Source organism: Onychostoma macrolepis, chromosome 09 (assembly GCF_012432095.1).
Source record: "Onychostoma macrolepis isolate SWU-2019 chromosome 09, ASM1243209v1, whole genome shotgun sequence".
NCBI classification, from domain to species: domain Eukaryota; kingdom Metazoa; phylum Chordata; class Actinopteri; order Cypriniformes; family Cyprinidae; genus Onychostoma; species Onychostoma macrolepis.
The window spans coordinates 3,292,527-3,314,613 of NC_081163.1; the positions used below are offsets into that span (position 1 = coordinate 3,292,527).

The window sequence follows — 22,087 nt, forward strand, 5'->3', positions numbered from 1 at the left end:
ACCAAGCCACATCGCTTCAATCCCAGTATACATTTACCCAACTATTATCAAATGTATTTCTAAATACATACAACAAAACATTTCTTGCGACCTTGCGTGAAGTATTATGACCAAATGCATTATGAAGAAGAATTGGACCTGTTCTGCAGCTGCATTAGAGCTAATATTAGCATCATGCTTCATAAGACCATTTATGAGATTAATAGTACACTTTTCCTCAGAACTCACTTCAAACCACCATCGAGTGTTTGTAATAACTTCCTTTTGCGATCACATGTGGAATTTGGTCGTTTACTGTTGTTAAAATATGCTATTTATAGCCTTTTATGTCGCTGCACAAATTAGCATTTCAGATGTACACATTCCACTCAAGAAAATCACATACAGACCATATCTATCGTAATCGTGTGTTTATTATCTTATATAATCTATAGTGGCTGTTGTCATGTTTATTTCTGCTGCTCCGGCTGAAACTCACGTTGTTTGATGTTACAACCTCCTCTCCGTTCTTAAATCGCCAGGTATACATTCCAAGTATAATACACATTAGTAAAAGGATCTATTTAAATTTTTATTTGTCTATATACACTTTGAGCGGCTGCGGTACATTAAAAAAGTAGCCCAAAAAACTTTTAAACCCAACCCACGGCTCTGTAATTTTTGCCACTGTATTTTCAAAATAGCCCACTTGTGCCATTACCCTGGAAACACTTTACCCTCATCACAATAACCTTCCGTGCTGAGATGACGGGAAGTTGGGGTCCAACCTTACCAAACGATTAATCCGCGTTAAAAAAATATTAAACGTGTAAAGATTTTTTGATTAATCGCATGTGTTAACGACGTTGACACCCCTAATATATATATTATATATATATAAAAATTATTATTATTATTATTAATTATATATACATACATACACACACTAGGGATGTGCGGGTCTAGTCGACTAAACACTACAGCTCCTGCTAGTCGACACTGAAATCAATAGTCGATTACACAAGAGAATAACATTACCATCATTTTAACATTACATGTAAAACATTTTAACAACAAGCTAAAATAGAACTTTTTAAAAATAATAAATATCAAAATATTTAAATACATAAATGTTTTTAAAAGCGTATCTGGGCGGAAACTACATTTTTACCTCAAACCTCGCATGCCTTTTCTTCATGTCAGTTGCGGCGAGCTCGAAATGACCACGCGAAGAACCAGCAAGGTGTGGGATTATTTTGAATTAGAAGGAAACGGAAAAGTTGTGTAAATTGTTTAATGTCAAATTGGCTTACAATAACTCTACTGGAGCAATGCGTAATCATATTAAATACAGGCACGTACGCGTTAGCTTGAAGACTAGCCAAAGCCAACAAAATGTCAATCATGTCACACACTACAACCCGCCGCTGCGGTCCGCGATCCCATCTGCGCCTTCTATTCCTCGAAGACCCACTTCGGTGGTGGTGCGGGATTTCCAGGCTCTTTTCGAAACTGTCTGCTTGCTTGTAGTTATCTCTCTGCGTGCCTGTGACTTCAGGCACTGCATTTTATTTTCCATGTGCAGAATCGCCTCTAGTCCCGTCTTTCGCCAGACCACGTTAACATGTTAAATTCACTGAACAAATGCGCATGGTCTGAGTAAGTAAAACGACCATTGTTTTGTTTTTAGACAAAGCCGTTTTAATGCTATTCCTTGATAAACTTTCCTATTGTTTTTGACTTGTGTTTTAATATGTTGGCTAACATTATGAAAATTAATTCTGTCAGTCTATTTTCCATTTCTGCATTGCTCCAGCCGATCTGAATAAATAAGCTATGCACTGGTTTATGTTGAGTGTATGCTCTTCCTTATTTTCTGTTTAACAACCGCCTAAAATGAAATGATGATAACGTGAGGCAAGCATACGGCATAATCGTGACCTATTTTTAGCAGATTTCATTGAGGGATTTGACGGTGTGATGCAAAGATTAAGTATTTCAAGTGTAGGCTGTTATACACGCACAGTTTTTTTTTCTTTTGCCATTTTTTGGGGGATTTCTAGCTTTTAGACTAGTCGACTAGTCGGATACAAAACTTCCGTTTAAACGACAGTCAAATTAGTCGTAGCACACATCCCTAATAAACAAACAAACAAACAAACAAACAAATAAACAAATAAACAAACAAAATAAATAAATAATATAAAAAATGTTATTCAAATTGTGATTGGGTCATAAACAGAAAGATTTATTTATAAAAAAAAAAAAAAAAAAAGTCCACTCTTTTGGTTTCAATTGTTCACGGAACGATAAATCCCGTAAACAGCACTGGCTGCACGCTGTATTTATTCAGTCTATTTATTTAGTAATAACTGAAGTGAAGGCGATTTTAAAGTCCTGACCATCAATAGCACCTCAAGCACAAGGACGTCAGCATGCTGTTTGGATTGTCGACACTTCAGATGTCAGCCATGACCAAATAAACAATGCAGACCTGCTATTTATAGAGGAGAGGATAAAAGGGTCAATATAACTGTTGTTTCTCTGGGACTGTCGGAGACAGAAATCAAAAAGTCAAGATCAAGGTGAACAGCAGTATGACATGAAGGTCTCTCAACACTGGTGAAGGAGTTTATACGTCTGTGACACGTTTGCATGAGTGTGTCTGAGCCAAAAAGACAGCCATTTATACGGCCATTTGACATGATTATATATATTTCTCACAGTTTATGTCAAGCATCATCATTTCAACCAATCAGCCATTTCAGTAAAGTATGATTCAAAATGTAAAAAATAAATAAACATAAATAGGGATGTGCAAAATTGCCTACTACTACTACTAGAATTAACATGCATTTAATTTATCATTTTATTTTTGTATTTAATTTTGCGTTTATTTTTATTTATTTCTCCTCATTTTATTTAATCCAATTTTGCACACTCATAATTGTTAAACATTTTCATATATAATAAAATATAACAAAATATTAATATATAAATACTGGTAATATAAACCAATACATAAAAAATATAAATTAATAAATATTAATAATAACAACAACAACAACAACATTTTCAATCATAAATATTTTAGTTTGAAGTCTATATTATTTTATGTAATATTTACATGAATATACAATAGGCTATATAATATAGACTAACTAAATATAAATTTAAAAATTGCATAAATGTATGTTCAGTCACCCCTTCTCTTTTCACACCAGCTTCCTTCACTGACAAAACTGTAAAATTATAATCTCAATTGAATTAAAACTCATTTACTTCATTCAGTAGTTTGAGAATGAGGTACGCATTGAGCGAATCTGAAGGAATTTTCTGCCTCGGCTCTCATCCGAGGACTCGGATGAAAAATGGATGCGTGTTTTATGTGGACAACTGTTGAAATGAGTTATTGAGTTATTGTGAGTACTAGAGCGAATCTCATGGAAGGAGAGAAAAACGGAGAGAATTCAGCAAGAGAATGGTGACGTTTACATTAACACTTCCATTGAAATGTGGAGGCCAAGCAAAAAACATTGGATCAAATATGAAGTGCTAAATAAAAATGACTTCTGAATTTACCTAAGGGTGACCTAAGAGACAAATACTCTGGTAAAATACTGTGTCATGAAATTCAACCAATAACTGCAACACTTTACATTACGGTTTCATTAGTTAACATGAATAAACATTAACTAAGATTAATGAATGCTTTAGAAGTTCTCTTGTTCGTTTCAACATTTACTATTAGATTACTAAAATGAAAAGTTAAATTATAAGACTAATTTGCGTACCGACAGGCTCAAACGTAGACTAAAATCAGACGTTGACTAAAACAAATGAATTTTTTTTTTTTTTTTGGAGTCAAGAATTATGTAGACAAATAAATAAGTTCTAGAACAGAGATAATGTGTAATTTTTAGATTTATTTTTATAATTATTTAACCATTTTGCACGCCATTCTGATATATAATCAAATATATCACATATATAGTCAAATATGCATACATTTAAATAATATAATAAATTAATTAATATATTAATATTATTAATAATAAAAAACATTTTTGATAATATGAAACATTAAAATATGTATCAAGTATATTTAAATACATATTTGGCTCAAATGTAACAGACTAAAATCAATGAGTCAAATGATCTTTTTTGGAGTCAAGGCTTATGTATACAGAAATAAGTTCTGAAACAGATACAATGTTTTTAATTATTTACCTTATTTTTATAATTATTAAATGCAATTTTCATATAGAATATCATAAATATCTAAATATAATAAACATACAATAAACAAATTATTATTATTATTATTATTATTATTATTATTATTATTATGAGTAGTAGTAACATTTTCAAACAAAACCCATATATATTAATTGTATACATGAAAATATTAAAATATATTTATTTTATTAAATAAATACATATTTACATATGGATAGGCTCAAATCTAACTGACTAAAATCCAAATATAATGTTTTTGGAGTCAAGGCTTAGGATAATCTTGTTAGGGTAAAATGTGTTATAGCATCCTGTGTGACTCTTGATTTAAATTTCTTTATTGCAATGATTTCGTGTTGCCAATAACGAGCGAAGCTCAGAACCTCATGAAGACGGTTTTAATTTACACTCTGCAACAGATTCAAATCCCAGAAGAATAGGAGCTTGATCTGCTGAAATTAGTTCTGATGAAACCGTCACATGCAAAAACAACCACAATGGTACATTCTCCCATGAGTACCTAAAAACGGCCCCTTTTCTCCAATCAACATGATTGCAAATGCACTGCTGCTCTAGTGTACTGTATGTGTGCCTGCAATTACTGCAAATGTAAACTCAAGCAAACACATCTTCAGTCCAATAAATATTCCAAACTGCGATTGGTGTTGAGATTCAACATGTCTCTAATTGGTTATGGAACAAGTCCAAGCTCAGACAGTATGTGGTTGAAAAGCAGACAGATCTTATTAGACCAGAGATAAAAAAGCAGCTTTTCTTTCCATATCCATAGAGGAATTCAATTTAAATGACACATAGGGTGAGAAAACATACAGTGTTCACAGATAAAAGTGAGAAGAGTCATTTATATTCAGGTGCCATGAAATGAAAGGAGGGTCTGGTCTTGTTTGTTCATAATATAAGCATCCAGGTTCCAGGTTTGTCCCATATCTGCCTTTAGCCGGTTCTAAATGCTACTTTATTGACAAAGAGGGAGTCGGTTGATACCTAGTGTAACTAGGCCTCCATTATAGAGTCAAAGTAATCCCATTTCCAACAAGCAGCAAATAACTGTGTTTAGTTGACATTGTTGCATTATAAAAGAGAGCCTCTCTGAAAATAAACATTGTCCAAAAAAAAAAAAGTCAACAAAAAAACTAATACTTTAATATTAACATGAAAGCAGAAACAGACAAATAAAATCTAATTCAAAAATAGATAAATTAATTAAAAAAAGAGAATGTTAAAAAATAAAAGGTTTGGAATGACAAGGCTATTTTTCTATGGAGCAGGGAAAAGGAAAGATTTTCAAGCATGTTTGGGATTTTTCTTTTTTTTTTTTTTTAAATATATTAAGTATTATAAGACGTCCATAGTACCCCAATCTGCATATTAAACTTGTATGACACGTTTGGATATGACATGCACAAAAATAAAGGCGTTTGGCATCAGTGTCTTCAGAAGGCTAAAAAATAATGCGCAAGTCATATGGACTACAGGTTATTTTTATTTTTATATTTTATTATTATTTTGCTTTTTTTGTTTGGTTTCTTTTTGGAGCTGGATTGACATCGTCACAATTAGCTGCTATTGCATGAAAAAAGCATGAATATTTATTAGTTCAACAGTCTTTATTATTCCTTGAACAGACTTTTATAATGTCACAAAATGGAAAATTCATTTGTTTATTGCAACAGTAAACCACAGCAAATAAAGCAGGCTCCCATGACGATGAAATAATGGTGGTGCTGGTTATTTGCACATTTCTGACACAGTAATTTGGGCTTTGACTATGAGAAAATAGCTCATAAAACGTAATCAGTAATCTAATACTTCTTTATCATTTAGTCTAGTAGTTCTGTGGTGGTATAATAATATAAAATCATGGATATCTAGGACAGAAAAATAACTTCTCACTTTATAGATAGTCAAATTAAACACGGACAGGATGTGTGACGGCCTCATCTTTGAAAGACATCAAAACTATGTAAAGTCGAAGAAAATACAATTTGAATAAGATTTTATCTTTTCACTTTCATTTTAGTTTATTAAATGTTTGTTTGGTATTTGTATTAGTTTCATGTTTTTATTGGTTTTAGTTATTTAAGTAGTTCAAGAACCTAAATGAAGATGGGGAACTTTTTTCAGTTAATGTTTATTGTTTTTGCAGTACTGATTTTTTTTTATGGATTTTAGTTTTAGTTAACTATAATAATCCTGTTACTTACTACTAAAATAAACCATCAAAATTCACGAGACATGTATGGTGAGTGTGAAGTTTTAAATGGTAAATCCAACTCCAATTAAACAAGCAATGAATCTGTAAAATGCCAAGGATGTGTTACTGAGCTGAAGGCCCTAAATATTATGTTTCATGAGTGCCAAGCAGCGAACCCTGTGAAACTCTCATATTTATTTTTCATCAGGTTGAAAACTCCCCTGATACACAAGCAGAAATACTGTGAAGCTCAATGTTCACCCCCTCGCACCTGCTTCAGACAGATGTTCAAAGTAAATCAAGTTTAACCTCTGAAACATCTTGCCGTCTCCAGTGGAAGATAGGAAACCACAGCAGCTGCGGTTCAATAAGGTCGCCACTCCTCTTCAGAGAGTTTCATCTCAGTCTGTTCACAGATTTCAGTTACTCACAGGAGTCACACATTCACACATGAAAGATTCAGAAAGAGACAACTGATTGTACATGAACTGAACATCCGGTTGTTAACGCAAAGACGTCACTCTCTTTAGGACACTGACAGCTAAACCCATGCACATCTGCTGCTATTCATACTACAAGAAATAGTTCACCCAAAAACAAAGACTTGCTGAAAACTGACTCACCCTCAGGCCATTCAAGATGCAGATGAGTTTATTCCTTCATGGGAAGAGATTTGGAGAAATGTAGCATTCCATCACTTGCTCACCAATGAATCCTCTGCAGTGAATGGGTGCCGTCAGAATGAGAGTCCAAACAGCTGATAAAAACAATCCACACCACTCCAGTCCATCAATTAACATCTTGAGAAGCCAAAACTTCAAACTATTGTTTACGGCTGAAATACGAGGCCTAAGTCCATAATATTGTGATGTTTTTATCAGCTGTTTGGACTCTCATTCTGACGGCACCCATTCACTGCAGAGCATCCATTGCTGAGCAAATGATGAAATGCTACATTTCTCCAAATATGATGAAGAAAAACTCATCTACATCTTGAATGACCTGAGGGTGAGTACATTTAGCAAATTGTTATTTTTGGTTGAACTATTACTTTAACAAACATAACCTGCTCATAATACCTCAAGCTATTTTATTATATGCATTTAAAATTTTACAACTTTATCTCTAATGTTTTTGAATAGCACAAACTGCAATCCTCTATTGCAATGCTTGTATATATTTTACAAAGCCCATCTTCTGTCAACAGCTCAATGATGTATTCCAGTAAAGCATGCACTGCTGCTGTTTAAATGCTAAGGAACAAATTGCCTTGTTAAAGTAATCATAAATCATCAACACCATCAAACACACTGGCACTGCCCTTGGCCAACACTCATTCATCTCTAAAGAGCAGAGAGCGCTGCCAAGAGCGCTGCGTGCTTGTTACACCGTGAAGGATTCATCACATTATAGTGCCACTTTAACGCAAATGACTGCAAATGTTAAGATGCATAGTTAAAAAATACAGCCCTTTAAAAAGAAATTATGAATAGCATCAGCTCGTCTATTGCTTGATGTAAAATCAACAGGAAAAGCTGTCATTGCACAGGTCACTGTAAGATATTACATGTCCTAGATGCACAACTGACTCCCAGTGCCGACAGTAACATGCAAAACATTTTCCAGTATAACACAGCATGAGAGAAAATTCCCAGGGCATTTATCACCAATTCTAGTCTGAAGTGATTTATTCAGAAGGATGCGATCTGATTGGATGGCTAGTTTGCAGCTCTGTTGTCACCTGCGGCCTCACACTCATGCAATTGAGAAAACAGGTTTATTCTTCGTGACAATAAACTGCTTATATGACAATTAAATCTATGAATCCAACAGTTGCACGAGATCATTTTTTTAAGCTAATGTTAAAAAATGCATGCAATTTATTAAATCATAAATATACCTAAATAATCGTAAAAATGATCCTTTTTTTCCCCCTCGAAAAACCAAACAAACAAAAGTAGAACTGCACATGTAATGCATAAATACCAATATATACAATTTCTCCAAATTAGAAGAACTATCAAATGTATTCCATTTATTCTATATCTTAAACATTTAGTTTTACTTTTGATGATAGTCTATATCTTAATATTTGTGAATTTCACCCAAATGGGAAAAAAGCATTACATTTATCCTGTCATAAATATACCACAACCTCTGCATGCTAAACAGAATCTTGTATTTTTTCCTGACCAACAAAACAAAAAAAAAATGCTCTCAATTTTCAAGGAATGACAAGCCGCAGTACGACACAATGTGCATTCTGGTGCAGGAAGACACAGCGCGCATGACAATGAGGCCACTAATGAAAATCAACCATCAACCTGAGATACATCCACATTACACAAGAGCCTAGATGTTATTCAGCGCGCCGCACGGCTGTTTCTGTTCATCGATTTCCCATTCTCAACATGGAATATGGATGTCAGAGGTATTAGAACTAATATCTGTATGATTACAAACCTGAAACCGTCACGTAACCATCATGTTACTGAACAACTTCCCGTTTCATCTGTTTAGATGGAAAATCACCATTAGAATTTCACAGCAAAAGCAATGAATTCAAATGCACAGCATGCTTAATCTCTCCTTCACCCAGCAGCACAAAAACGTGCTCTGTGTTTGAACAGTGAATGGTGGGTAATTACTTCACTCCATAAAAGAGCCTTTAAATCATTAAATGTAATCCATTAAAAATCTTGTTTAATGATCGGGATAGTTTAGTCCATTAATTATGCTAATTCTTAAACAAGACAGGGTAAACAAGAGCTGTAAACAATTCCCTTTTTCCTTTTTAAATTCAACAGCACATTGTTTACCGTACTGTCTTTCATGCAGATACAAAAGGCATAATTGTGCAGGTAATTGTGAGTTAAAGATTAACACGGCTTTAATGAGAGAAACCTTGTGCATAACGTAATTCTGTCGCATTTAATGCATAAAGAGCAATAAACATTGCTTTATTATAATTATGGAAAAAGGAGAAAAATAGCTCTGATGTATAGCTTTAAAAAAAAAAAAAAAAAAGGCAATATAGCAATAAAAAATTTTTGGGGGTCATTTGATGATTTTGAAAATTCTTTTATTTATTCTATATCTTAAATATTTATTTTTACTTTTATTTTTGAATCTGCACCAAAATGGCTCAAGATTTCCCCCCCAAAATTAGAAGAAATATCATTTATATAAATCAAAATGATTAAATATTACTATTTCTTGTGGTCATTAAGTAATACAAAGTGGAAATCATGTCTTGATTATAGATGTTTAATGTGTTTTACTTTAGTTTCCTCTGAAGGTGAAAAAAGAAGGCAAAAAAAGAAGAAATAAATATCAATTTCAAGCAGAGTACCAAAATATGTAATAACATAATATGTAACTATATTTTTTTTACTGAAACATTTAAATATACAGAAAAATTGAGACTTCTGTGAACACTGAGTGATGACAAAACAAATCCTTGAATCAGAGTTAGAAGCAGATTTGCGCAAATTAATCAAACTTTCCAAATCTAAAACAGTTTTTTGAATTTTTTTTTTTAATGATTCTATATTTCAATACTGACAAAATGCAATAAATTCTAATAAAGCTTTCTGTACTTAAACAGAGACACGACCAGTGTTCACCATCACAGCCCGTCCAAAAACTGCATAATCTGATCCTCTTCCACATCCCTGGTAAACAAAGAGAGACTGCTAATTGATCAAGTAGTGGCGCTGGATTCCCCCGAGCGAGGAAGGTCATCCATACTCGCTCGTCGACGGGGGGGGAGAAACAGCGCTGCTACTCCCTCGCTGCCATTTTTCTTCACTGACAAAGACTCCATCTGCCACCGAGCCATTTGCAGCCAGTGAGTCAGAATATCAATGATTTCCAACCATTCTGCAAGTCTGCCTTCACCTTGGCGTCACCTCTGCGAGCGGCGAGAAGAGCTGACGGCACAGATATTCTCTCTCAGCACCGCAGGCATCGCTCTCATCCCGCTAAGTGCCGTTTATGCAGCTCGAAGAGGAGAGCGGATATTACTGGAGTTATTTCAGACACACATCCCTAAAGCAGCAGAATTTTCCAGCGGCTACTTGAGTCAATTTTACAGAGGAAAGAAAACAAGGTTGAAGCTACTTACATCAACTCAATGCTACTTGAATCAGTTCCTCCAGCAGCTTGTATACAATTTTCCATGATCTTTTCAGATAAGAGTTTATTGCACTGTGAAACACTTTTCTTTTTGGTCAAAAAATATATATATATATATATATTTGGTCTTTTGAATTAATTTATGAATTTGCTCTAATTTTTTTCTCAAATTAGAGGAACTTTCATTTTTTTATAAGTCAAAATGATCATCACTTTTTTCTGTTCATTAAATGGTAAACAGTGTGGCAATGTTATTAAGATATTTATTAAGATATTTTACTTCTTACATTAAACATTTCATTGGAAAAAACACCTTCAATGCAATATCAAGTTAAAAATTTTTTTCAATATATGCACCATAATATGTAATATAGCAATACAATAGTATGTAACTATAATGTTTTACTACAACATTTTAATAATATTTATTTATTTTATATATTCATGAATTAATTCATAAATTGTATTAATGTATTTTATTTCTTACATTTAACATCTCATTGAAATTAGGGCTCCTTTCATTGGAAAAAAATTCAAATCAAGTAACCATTTTCAGTTATATACCATATGTAATATTAGTATGACTAACTATTTTTTTATTATTAATTAATCTATAAATATTTAATTATTTTATATATAAATTAATAAATTTATTAATTTTATTAATATATTTTACTTCTCACATTTTGCGTTTAACTGAAATTAAAACTCATTTGGAAAAAAAACAAAAACAACATTCAATTCGATTTCAAGTTCAATAATCATTTTCAATTAAATGCTCAATAATATATGTAAAATAATATGTAACTATACTACAGTATTTTAATATAAAAAAGAAAATCTGAGACTTCTGTGAACATTGAGTGGTGACAAACGAATCATTGAATCAGAGCTTGAATCAATTCACTGACAGTCTGAATTAGTGCTGGGCGGTATGACCAAAAATTTATATCACGGTATTTTTCTAAATTATACCGGTTTCACGGTATATGACGGTATTTATTTTTTTCATGCATGACCGGGTGTTAACCACATTTTCTACTGATTGAGAGAGGAAAAACTGCAGTAGATTGACTTAGAATGCCCTACTTTACTGTCATGATGAACGAATATTGTAGAAAAATTCCACACTAAATAGTGACTAAACACGACCCATTAATACATGTTAACCAGGAGTCATTCTCATTTAAAATCAACATGCATCTAACGTTACACTAAAGAGCGGCTATGCAGGGGTTTTGGCTATATTACTTTTTTGTCTCGTGCAGCGCACTGCCTGCGTCTGAGCAGCCTAACAAACTTTAAAAAATAAAAACAAATTTAAAAAAAAAAAAGCAAAAAAGTGGAATATTAACAGACGAACTATGCTCATATTTATAAACAGTCAGCTAGCAGCAGGTGCTTGGAAACGCTGTTTTGTACTCATTTACTGACGAGTCTGCGGCGGTACGGCCAGCTGAACGCGGTGCTTCTCTGCCGCTCGCTGCACAGAACAGACGCAGAGAGAGGCGACACTGCGCTGAGAGTCAGACCTCACGCTCGCGGGGCAGCACTGGCGACATCTTCCAACTGAACCATAGCTAAGGTTTATCCAAAAAAGTCGCTAGGTTTGTCAGTGTGTTTATTCTATGGAAAAAAGCCGCTAAAAGGGTCTGAAAGTTGCTAAATATAGCGCTAAAGTCGTGCTCGTGCGTGTGAGACGCGGGAGCTAATGGCAGCGGGCGGTGGATATTGTGGATGGGTTCTTCTGTGTCATCACGTTCTACAGCTTCAGAACTTTCACGCTTCGTAACACATACAGCTGTGTCCTTGCCACAATGCAATAGTGAAAAGAGACCCCTCTCAAACAGTGTCGCGTTCCGAACGTTATTTAAACACCGGTATTGCGGTATTTTAAAAATTCATATCATAAGAAAAATAAACACCGGTATTCAGTATGAACCGGTATACCGCCCAGCACTAATCTGAACAGATTTGTGCAAATGAATCAAATATTCCACCTCTAACACAGTTTTGAGACACTAATAAAAGCTCTGTCTGAACACTTTGAAATTTTCCATGATCTATTCAGATAAGAATTCACTGCACTATGAAACACACGGTATCCTTCAAAACTCAAAACTTGTTTCCCATTGAAAAACAAAAGCAAGACGAAGGAAGGTGAACGGACCAGAGGAGGCTGTAACCCTGCATGTCAACCCCTCCCTTCATGGAGCCTCAGATGAACAGGTTTGGGCGACAGATCATCCCTATCTGTGTTTGTGATGGTACTTAAGGAGGCCGACCTCACCTGACCCGCTGTAGGTTTATACCAGCTGAGCCCCACAGCCACCACACGCTCTCCTCTAATGAATCGCCACTTCACTGCCGTGATTTCAGCTCCACAAAACACACTGATTAGTGGCGGGATTGATTTTTCCAAAGATGGATCTCATAACGTTCTGCTGTGACCTCAGGCCACAATCATCTCAGCAGTGCTTGAGAAGAACACCTCTGTCTGTTTTCATCCTCCTCCCTGAACACATCCAGTGATACAATCATACTGAAAACCTCTGTGTTCGCATTTCATTTATTTGTTGTTTCAATGTTTTTGTTGGGAAATAAAACTATTCAAAATGGTTTAATATTTGAAATAAAAACTTCAAATTAGAAGTGTTCAATTAGAAAAGTTTAAGTACTAAAATTATAAATCAAATTATCAAAGCTAAATAGAAATATAAAAAAATAAATCGCATATAAAATTGTTATAACAAACTAAATAAAAAAATTAATAAATACTGTAATGGTATTACTAGATAAATTGTTGCTTGAAATAATGTAAACATTAAATTAAATTAAATATAAAAAAACAACAACCTTAAACTTACTTTTCGTTTAGTTTTGGTTGAAGTGCTAAAATGATTAAAATAAACAAAAATTAAAAAATAAAAATAAATAAAAAAACACTTACAGGCATATTTTAAAAAAGACCAAAAAAATGCTAAAACTTCATTTGAATTAAAACAGAAAATAAAAATGATCAAATATTTAAAAAAAAGAAATAAGCATTCAGTATTCATAAAAAGTTAGTTTGGTTCTACAGGTAGGTTTGTGAGGGAACTGCAGGAAATTTGCAATAAATGTAATCATTAAAAAAAAAACATTTTAAAATCAAAATCAAAATAAAAACACTATGAAATAATCTATTTGTTTACCTGCATGTCATGTGACCTTTAACTGAGAACCGTGAAAATGCAAACTTGTTCTTCAAAATAATATCAGGGATACTTTAAGCATTTTGTTCAGCTAACAAATACAGGTGCATCTCAATAAATTAGAATGTCGTGGAAAAGTTCATTTATTTGAGTAATTCAACAAATTGTGAAACTCGTGTATTAAATAAATTCAATGCACACAGACTGAAGTAGTTTAAGTCTTTGGTTCTTTTAATTGTGATGATTTTGGCTCACATTTAACAAAAACCCACCAATTCACTCTCAACAAATTAGAATATGGTGACATGCCAATCAGCTAATCAACTCAAAACACCTGCAAAGGTTTCCTGAGCCTTCAAAACGGTCTCTCAGTTTGGTTCACTAGGCTACACGATCATGGGGAAGACTGCTGATCTGACAGTTGTCCAGAAGACGATCATTGACACCCTTCACAAGGAGGGTAAGCCACAAACATTCATTGCCAAAGAAGCTGGCTGTTCACGGAGTGCTGTATCCAAGCATGTTAACAGAAAGTTGAGTGGAAGGAAAAAGTGTGGAATAAAAAGATGCACAACCAACCGAGAGAACCGCAGCCTTATGAGGATTGTCAAGCAAAATGGATTCAAGAATTTGGGTGAACTTCACAAGGAATGGACTGAGGCTGGGGTCAAGGCATCAAGAGCCACCACACACAGACGTATCGAGGAATTTGGCTACAGTTGTCGTATTCCTCTTGTTAAGCCACTCCTGAACCACAGACAACGTCTGAGGCGTCTTACCTGGGCTAAGAAGAAGAAGAACTGGACTGTTGGTCCAAAGTCCTCTTTTCAGATGAGAGCAAGTTTTGTATTTCATTTGGAAACCAAGGTCCTAGAGTCTGGAGGAAGGGTGGAGAAGCTCATAGCCCAAGTTGCTTGAAGTCCAGTGTTTAAGTTTCCACAGTCTGTGATGATTTGGGGTGCAATGTCATCTGCTGGTGTTGGTCCATTGTGTTTTTTGAAAACCAAAGTCACTGCACCCGTTTACCAAGAAATTTTGGAGCATTTCATGCTTCCTTCTGCTGACCAGCTTTTTGAAGATGCTGGTTTTATTTTCCAGCAGGATTTGGCACCTGCCCACACTGCCAAAAGCACCAAAAGTGTTGGTGTGCTTGACTGGCCAGCAAACTCACCAGACCTGAACCCCATAGAGAATCTATGGAGTATTGTCAAGAGGAAAATGAGAAACAAGAGACCAAAAAATGCAGATGAGCTGAAGGCCACTCAAAGAAACCTGGGCTTCCATACCACCTCAGCAGTGCCACAAACTGATCACCTCTATGCCACGCCGAATTGAGGCAGTAATTAAAGCAAAAGGAGCCCCTACCAAGTATTGAGTGCATATACAGTAAATGAACATACTTTCCAGAAGGCCAACCATGTTTTTTTTTTTTTATTGGTCTTATGAAGTATTCTAATTTGTTGAGATGGTGAATTGGTGGGTTTTTGTTAAATGTGAGCCAAAATCATCACAATTAAAAGAACCAAAGACTTAAACTAAAGACTTCAATTTATTGAGATGCACCTGTATATGTTTGGGAGTCCCTACTCTACATGTTTAGACGTGACATTACGATGCCTTGGAAGACAGTCTGAAAGCAGTTTCCTTAGTTTTCTGTGAAGTCACTGGCTGCCGTTGGTTTCGGACACAGCCATGAGCGGCAGTGACCGACTAAGCTAAAGCATTGAGCTCTACTGTGAGTTTGTGTGCAGCCTCCCGCTGGCTTTGACCTTAGAGATGCGATCTGGTCTCTCTGATGAGTGTGTCATTACAGCTCAACACATTCCTGACCTAATGAGCCGTCTCCTCTGATCGCGTCACAGCAATCACTCACAAAGACGCCGCTGAAGGACAGACACACCAGAAATCCACACGTAACATCAACACGACATCCCTTCAGCTTCACAACACAGTTTATTTTGCCATAATGATCGGCAGATTGGATTTTGGGGTTCAAAATGGGTTCAGGATTACAAGTGCAACCACACATACACAACTGTGTGTGGATTTCAGTATGTGTGAGATTTCACTTACTGTCAATGACGGCCTCTGCTTCAGCTCTATGACATCATCGCTCCGGAACCTGGAATAAAACACATGAGGAACAATTACTATAACCAATTAAAAAACCCATTACTCCTCTTTTAAAAGGTGAAATGCGTGTTGTTTTTTCAATGATAACCCTGTTGAAAAATCCAGCATATGCTGGTTAGGTATGTTTTGAAGCATGGCTGCTGGTTTGAGCTGGTTTAAGCTGGTCCTTAGCTGGTCATGAGCTGGTCATGAGCTGGTTTAAGATGGTCATGTGCTGGTCCTAAGCAGGAGCTAGTTGCTTAGGACCAGCTTAGAACCCACAGCCATGCTTCAAAACATACCTAACCAGCATATGCTGGATTTTTCAACAGGGAAAAAGCAGGTTAGGTAGGTTAAAGCGTGAGTACTGCCATATTATTGCTCTGCTTGTTTGAGCATCAACATTATCTAAATTTATCTTTTTTATTTATGATATTTTGAAACTTTTACTGCCTAACAAGACACACATAATATTTTTTTGCTGTGCATGCATCTCTCTCATACACTACAAATCAGGACCCGTATTCACAAAACATCTTAAGGCTAAAAGTAGCTCCTAACTTGCCGATTTAGGAGAAAATCTTAAACATAGTAGGCGTGTCAGTCCTAAATTTAGGACTCCTGAATTTTTGCTCTAAGAGTATTTCACAAAGCGTTTTAGCTTTTAGCTTCTAAACCTGTGAAACGTTAGGAGTAGTGAAGAGGACTCCTAAGTCACTAAGACCAACTCACAACGATCCTAAAATGTCTGTTGCCGGCAATCTGCCTCAGAATATAAACATTTTAGAAACATTAGACGATAATGAGCTTTTAAAAAAGGCATCACTTTTAGGGTTTGGAGGTTATCCCTACTCCAAATTTTCCTTTGATTATATCCTTTTCATTAACCAGTTGGGCAAGAAGTAACAGCTGTTCTTGCGTCCAGTTTGGTTTTCTTTTACGTTTGCATGTCTTACTATCAGCCATGATTATTCTACTCTGTTAATTAAAAAGCTGTTTATATGCATATCCGCTACGAGAAGCATACATGCAAGAGGCTGACATTTAGCTGAACATATACTTGTTTAATTAGTGACACTTAGCCTGCATTTTAAAATCTTTATTTGAATGTGGCAATTAACATTTCATTTTTAAACCTTTGATTATGGCAACATAATATTGCGCTCTACAATATTTCTAGGAAGCAATATCTAACAGAGACCCCTCCCCTCTTAGCCAATCACTGTGTGCATAGTTAGTAAGCATGCTGACATCATCTATAGCAACAAGGTCAGCCCCGCCCCCTTCCTCTTAGCTTAAGACTTCTCTCTGTTCCTTAGTAAAAGTTCGTCTCAGCAGCTTTGTGAATAGGTTTTAAGAGAAAACTCTTAGCTAAAAACTTTTACTGCTATTTAGGAGAACTCTTAGTGCTAAGATATAATGTTGTGTGAATACGGGCCCAGACCATTTATACAACTTCCTCTTACTCTGGTCAGTCTGCCAGAGTCAAATGGGTGCGTTTTGTGGAAATGTTAAAGGAAATGAAGCCACATGCATTTTAACATCTGTAATTAATCTCTCTCACACACACACCATTCATTTACATCTCAAAACTTCAGAGAGTAAATCACAAGGTACTAAAATCAATCGTCTTCACAGAATCAATGATCCTTAAAAGGAATAGTTCAAATCAGAAATCCCACTTCAGACAACTACAAAAAAAAACGTGACCATCCGGCCATAAAAAACATGTTAATAATAGTCAATAGGGTTTCAAAAAGTGCTGAAAGGAGAAGGTGCAAATGAACTGCAAAAGACTTGATGAATTAACCACAAAGACCCTTGAGTTTCTAGTGTCAACATCTTCATGAACTGAAACCAACTGGAAAGTGTCAGGCTCTTACAGAGAACTTTAAGAAAGAGAGGTCGGTGCCAATAGCCTTGTGGTTAGTGCGTCGATATATAGCGCAACTGTGCTCACGGCGACCCGAGTTCGATTCCCGTCTCGAGTAGGGGCGCTCCGATTGAACTGCTACCGATCACTATCGGCCGATAATCGCTTTGGGATGTTTGATCGGCGGTCTCTAAAAGGGCCGATCTAAAAAAAACGATCTCTAGCTGATGACGCGCCTGCCGTGAGAGGTTTGGCACGACATGCAGTGGCACAGTCTCAGTCTCTGTCCAGCACGAGTAAAATAATTATAATGCTGAAGGTGAGGTACAATTCATATTTCTTCATTAAATAAAGTCATTTGAAAACTTTCTGTGACACATAATTTCACAAACAGCATGAGTGAATCATGAGTGAAGAGCGCGTGCCCTCTCTTAAAATGTGCAAATGGCTTCAAATCAAATCGCGTCTGCACTATAAGCGAGCTGCACGCTGCACAGTCGACACATGAAACGTCACTTGCACAATCGTCACTAAAGTTTATAAAATTGTATTTCTTTTTAATTCTTGCCAGTGTTTAAACCATGCACAATCATACTGCCAGGTTCACATTACTCCGTTTGCAGTGCGTATGTGGTGCATATTTTTTCTGCACTAATGTTAACGGTTTAAAGCGTTCACACTGCACACAGTTGTGGTCCCAGGAGCAGTGCGACTGCAGCATTGCAGAGATTGTTTCCGCACTGAGTCTATTTTTGCTGCGCTGCACGTGCGGAATTAAAGTGACAGTGCATTGTTTGTGGTAAATATGAAAATGGATTGATGCGAAAATGTAGCAATTACACCATAAAGGCTTATAATTAAAGTCTGCTGTGTTTCAGAGTCAACACATAGGCTATGGCTTTTTGGCTAGGTTTAAAGGAAAAGAGCACTTTTAGATAAACAAGGCAATAATAGATGGCACTCGTGGAGATATAGGAAAACAAAGTTCTTTATGAACCGCAGGATTGCTTGTAATAAAGATTTAAATGTTAAAGAAAAGGCAGTAGAGCTGACTTTGTCAATGGTAAGTTTTAATTTAGAATGTTTGTGATAAAGTAAGAAAAGTAGTTTAAATGTTTTGCCAATTGCTTGAGCAACTTAATATATAAATCTAGAAGTAAATGCAAAAGCAAAAAGCATTGAATGCGTTTCTAATATAGTATTTATTGTGTTTAAACACGTCTATGAAAGATTGTATTACTAGATTGTGGAAAAAAAGATTCGCAATACTGAAAAAGCATTTTAAGTAGCAATGTTTGGATTTGAAATTAAAATAATGGATAAATGTCGCTTCTGCACTGCTTACGCACCGCACATGGACTGCATACGCACTGCAGATGGAGTATGTGTGAACCTGGTGTAGGCCGCCTCACATACAGCTCATGAAATCAGGCTTGTGCTGTGTGTAAGCTATTGTGCAACAATTGCACGATTGTCAAAAAAAATGCAGTGCATGATCAAACATTTAGAATCAGAATCAGAATGAGCTTTATTGCCAGGTATGTTTACACATACGAGGAATTTGTTTTAGTGACAGAAGCTCCACAGTGCAACAGAATGACAGCGACAAGACAAGACAGATAATAAAAAGAATAATATACAAAATGGACAATGTACAAAATAGCAAAAAACACAATATATAATATAGCTGCAAGCAGCGATGGCGGGCCCAAGCCGTCAGCGCAAACACCACCCCGGTGGCATCAGGAAAACTGTGCCCAGCAGGCACATGCATTACAGTAACCCTCTGGCAGTCTGGTTTTGATGGATACAGCAATGAAAGGGTTAATCCAAACTATCAAGACTGTGAGAGACACACACACACACAAACACATACACACACAAACACACAACAATATATAACATTTTGGTAACACTTTCAATAAGGTTTCAGTTTTTAAATTAACTATATTAATTAATATGAACAATAAATTATATAGCTTTTATTAATGTTAGTCTCTCTATCCTCTATCTCTCACACACACAAAGAACAATATGTAAATCTTTTGTGACTCTTTTCAACAAGTTTTTAGTTTTTAACATTATATAAGCTAACACGAAGTTAACATGAACAATAGTTTTATAGCATATGTGACCCTGGACGACAAAACCAGTCTTAAGTGTCAATTTTTCGAAATTGAGATTCATACATCATCTGAGAGCTGAATACGCTTTCCATTGATGTATGGTTTGTTAGAATAGGACAATATTAGGCTGAGATACAACTATTTGAAAATCTGGAATCTGAGGGTGCAAAAAAATCAATATTGAAGAAAAAAAAAAAAAAAAAAAAAATCGCCTTTAAAGTTGTCCAAATGAAGTTCTTAGCAATGCATATTACTAATCAAACAGTTCTGATACATTTACTGTGAGAAATTTACAAAATATATTCATGGAACATGATCTTTACTTAATATCCTAATGATTTTTGGCATAAAAGAAAAATCTATAATTTTGACCCATACAGTGTATTTTTGGCTATTGCTACAAATATACCCCAGCGACTTAAGACGGGTTTTGTGGTCCAGGGTCCCATTTATGAATCTTGGTGTATGATATGTTCAAAATTGACTACTACATTATTAATTAAAATTTCTGGTTAATGTACATTAGTTACTGTACCATAAACTAACAAAGAATTTTTAGAGAATTTTTTACTAACACAAAGAAATATAGTAAAACATATGTTGTTCATACTTAGTTTGTAAGTTTTGAATTAACTCATATTAAAAACTATATTGAACTATACTAGTTAGCATGAACAATAATTATACAATATTTATTAATGTTCAGTTAAAAATGTATTAATACATTAAAATTTAAAGTTGTATCTTAACATTAGTTTATGTTCTGTGAATTAACATAACATTAATATTTTTAATGTCAGTATTAACTAACATTAAATAAGATTAATAAATCATTTTAAAATATATTGTTCTTTTTAGTTCATGTTAATGTAATAACTTATGTTAACCAAAGAGACCTTAATGTAAATTGTCACCAATACTTTTTATATTCTATTATGTTATATTCTATCACTATTTAAAAAAAAATAAAAAAATAAAAATTATATATATATAAAAGAATATTGACCGTACAGAACATTTCAGCTGATTCTATGCATTACTTTTCATTCTGATGTGTGTGTGTGTGTAAAGAATACTGAGAATACAGAGCATTTCAGCTGATTCTATGCATTATTTTTCATTCTGATACACAGAGAGTCAGCTCATGAAAAATAAGGTCATGCCTCCATCTGGTGGTCATCCTTGGTATTACACTCTTCACCTTTAAACCAATTTCAGTTATAGTTTTAATTGTTTTGTGACCCCTGAGCATGATGCATTTGTGAAACTAAGCATGTTTCCTCAGAATGACTTGTTATATTTATGTAAAAAGTTTTGAAGTGTTTGGAAACTGCACTTTAAAGATATAAGAAAATTACTGCTATTTTTTTTACTGTTACTTTAAAAAAAATCACCATTGCCACACCGTTCGAGATATCCTAAATCCGTCCGCAATTTATCTTCAGTATATTGGCATCATGTTGACAAAGTTTGGTGTGAACTACTTGTTTCTGCTTGGAGGAGTATGAATTTATTTACAGCCTGTTTTCTTCAAAAACAAACATTCAAATAAAAATAGCCGACTTCCTGTCGGTCGTGGCTAATGACTGTAAATTAGAAAGTTGTCCGGCTTAATAAGAACAATTTATGTACAGAGTTTGGCGTCTGTAGCTAAAACTAACCCCCCCACTTTTGACAAAAGGTGGCGCTATAGAGTGCCTCTTCCACGCCCATTTATGAGCTTTTGCCGGTGTCAAACTATCATTAATACACATGTATTGAGTTTCATGGAATTCTAAGCATGTTATCTGCCTCAAAATCAACAAAAGAATGTTCAACTTTGACATATTACTATGGCAACAATATTTTAGATATCAATATTCCCTTCACAGTTTTACATCGGCCGTGTTTTGTCATTATTCTGATGAAGATTGAAGCAAATCGGGTAAAAATAAGATGCTGAATTCAAAGCATTTTGAAATTGACACATTTCCTGCTGCCAGTTGGTGGCGCTATAACTTTTACTCATAATAGTCACATCTATTCGATCGGCATCATGCAACGAACAAACCCCTGAAGTTTGATCAAAATCAGACAATGTATGTGGATGTTATTAGACATTCCGTGTCTCTCATTTTGCGCCATAATTCATCACCTCGCCACGGGCAAACCGTTCGAGATATCAAAAATCCCTCCGCAATTTAGCATCCCCAATGTCTTGAGATCATGTTTACCG

The 22,087-nt window shown here is 35.0% G+C and overlaps 1 protein-coding gene across 7 annotated transcripts in view; it reads right to left on the bottom strand.

Annotated features, from left to right (window-relative positions):
• LOC131547007 (bromodomain adjacent to zinc finger domain protein 2B) overlaps positions 1-22,087 on the bottom strand; it is a 95,253-nt gene that overhangs the window by 52,125 nt on the left and 21,041 nt on the right. For all 7 annotated transcript variants that reach the window (XM_058787215.1, XM_058787217.1, XM_058787219.1 and 4 more), the window contains exon 2: positions 15,835-15,883. The gene's annotated coding sequence lies outside the window, so the exon portion shown is untranslated. The remainder of the gene's footprint in view (positions 1-15,834; positions 15,884-22,087) is intronic.